Genomic DNA, 2,710 nt, shown 5'->3' on the forward strand with positions numbered 1-2,710 from the left:
CAAGGCGGTTCTAATGGTGTACTTTTTGTTTTGATCTGACTCTTTTTTTAGGAGTTGGGGGGTTTTATATTTCTTGACATTGGAGGTGATCGTCTCTTACTAGGTTGCTAGCTACCGCTGCAACCCGGATAATTAACCAGACCGATTCCTTATTTAATTTTCTTAGTAAGTTAACCATTTTTATCATGTCTTATATGTAACATATTCATCATGAGTATCCAATAGTACAATGGTAAACATAACCGCTTGTCACGAGGGCCATCAGGGTTCGATTCCCCGTTGTAGATAATTTTTAATTTGTTGAATTTAAATATAACTTTACAATCCTACACTATAGTTAAGCGACCCATACCAGTTAGTATAGGCAAGAGTTGGATCTTTATTATAATCAAAATTCAAATATCTTTGAAAAGACTGCAGTATGAAAATACATCAAAAATAAATTTTTTTTGACAAAATTGATTCTAATTTAAAAAGTATTTTATTTTTAAATACAAAAGTGACTAGATGTTGCAATTTCCTTTAAAATGAGCTATTATACAGCTCTCTATGATTTTCCAGTGCCCAGCTAGCTGAGCAGGAAAAAAAAGCGGAAAGAAAAGAATATCCTGTTTGTGGAGAATAACGTGGTAAAAGTAAATTTTCTTGATTTTCAAGCCAATATATTTTCTTTGTTATTCAAGCCAAAGGGCGGTAAGTTTCCTTTATAGAGGATTCGGACAAGGTGGTTCTAATGGTGTACTTTTTGTTTTGATCTGACTCTTTTTTAGGAGTTGGGGGGGTTTATATTTCTTAACATTGGAGGTGATCGTCTCTTACTAGGTTGCTAGCTACCGCTGCAACCCGGATTAGGAACTATGGGTTTTTATATTTCTTAACATTGGACGTGATCGTCTCTTACTAGGTTGCTAGCTACCACTGCAACCCGGATTATAATTGGTATGGTGAAATAATAATATACATATGGCTCTTAAATCATACTTCTTTATGGTTCCATATGGTCTAGTGGCTAGGATAGTTAACTTTCACTTAACAGGCTCGGGTTCGATTCCCGGTGTGGGAAAATTTTTAACTCTATAATCTTCGAACATTTGAACCTTTTATAATTTATAATGATGTATAATATAAATACTGTAATCTTAAGTATAGTGAAGTTGCGTATGCAAGTTAGTATAGGGAAGAGTTCGTTCTTTATTATAAATCTAAACTGAAAAATTAAATATATTAAAAAATTGAATTTTTTGATCTGAAAATACATAGTAAATTCCACATCGGGTAGTTAGAACCTAACTAAAAATAAAACTAATTTTAACATTTTCAGGTATTTTTCTAGCTTGAATTGAAATATTCAAACTATTGCTCGGATACCATGGATTTTTTGCAGTTTACACAAGCTGCAAAGAACGCATAAGGGCAAAATTAAAAATTATATTCAGAAGTCCAAAAACATGGCAACAATGCTGACTGATCTTAGTAAATTTAGAAAAATTTTACGAATTTTTTACCGGGATTACGAAAAATATTCAAAATTAAAGATTAAAATTATCTCTGAAAGAATAAATTTTGTTGAAAAGTCAGCTAGAGATGCTTTCGCAAAACTTCATAGTAATATCCAAAAGAAATGTTGCATGTTTAGTGAAAAGCTTCCAAGGTATGGACCGGCAACTGTGGAACAGTTTATAGATGTAATGGGAAATTTTATAGATCACTGTGAATATATGGAGGCATAATTGTTCTTTACTTAGTTTCAGCTTTAATTCGATGATCCAGACTTTATGTACTAACTACATCCAAAGACTATGACGTCATTGTTTAATATTGTATATAAAAAATTAAGTTTTTCGTAAAAAAAATTAATTAAAAAAAAATTAAGTAAAAATAGCGCTAGATCTAGAGATTTCCTTTAAAATGAGCCATTGAACAACTCTCTACGATGTTCCAGTGCCAAGCTATCTGTGGAAAAGAAAGAAAAAAATATCCTGTTTGTGGAGAATAACGTGGTTAAAGTCAATTTTCTTGATTATCAAGCCAATATATTTTCTTTGTTATTCAAGACAAAGGGAGGTAAGTTTCCTTTATAGAGGATTCGGACAAGGCTTTTCTAATTTTGTACTTTTTGTTTTGATCTGACGCTGTTTTTAGGAGTTGGGGGGTTTTATATTTCTTAACATTGGAGGTGATCGTCTCTTACTAGGTTGCTAGCTACCGCAGCAACCCGGATATCATAAAACAATTAATTAGCTTTTTACACATATCTCATATGGTCTAGTGGTTTAGGATAGTTGGCTTTCAACCAATTGGCTTGGGTTCGAATCCCAGTGTGGGAATTATTTTTAAAACAAAATCAGGTGAAATTAATTAGCTAATTTGACAAGACATAGGTAACTAAGGGCAAGAGTTCGTTCTTTACTATAAAACAGGCTCGGGTTCGATTCCCGGTGTGGGAAAATTTTTAACTCTATAATCTTCGAATATTTGAACCTTTTATAATTTATAATGATGTATAATATAAATACTGTAATCTTAACTATATTAACTATAGTGAAGTTGCGTATGCAAGTTAGTATAGGGAAGAGTTCGATCTTTATTATAAATTATTATAATTATAAAAACCCGGATTAAAGGTAGAACTCTTTCTAATTGATTACAAACAGGAAAAAGCCTACGGCTTTTTCTTCTTTGAAATAGTAAGAGACTAGCCTCAAACAAT

The 2,710-nt window shown here is 32.0% G+C and overlaps 1 non-coding gene across 1 annotated transcript; it reads left to right on the top strand.

Moving 5' to 3' along the window:
- The first annotated feature begins 2,254 nt into the window (after positions 1 to 2,254).
- On the top strand, positions 2,255 to 2,327 carry TRNAE-UUC (transfer RNA glutamic acid (anticodon UUC)). The gene has a single exon. It is a non-coding gene; the product is annotated as a tRNA-Glu (tRNA).
- Positions 2,328 to 2,710: the final 383 nt, after the last annotated feature.

Source organism: Artemia sp. Qi Xiang Cuo, chromosome 15, assembly GCF_049724085.1.
Source record: "Artemia sp. Qi Xiang Cuo chromosome 15, ASM4972408v1, whole genome shotgun sequence".
NCBI lineage: Eukaryota > Metazoa > Arthropoda > Branchiopoda > Anostraca > Artemiidae > Artemia > Artemia sp. Qi Xiang Cuo.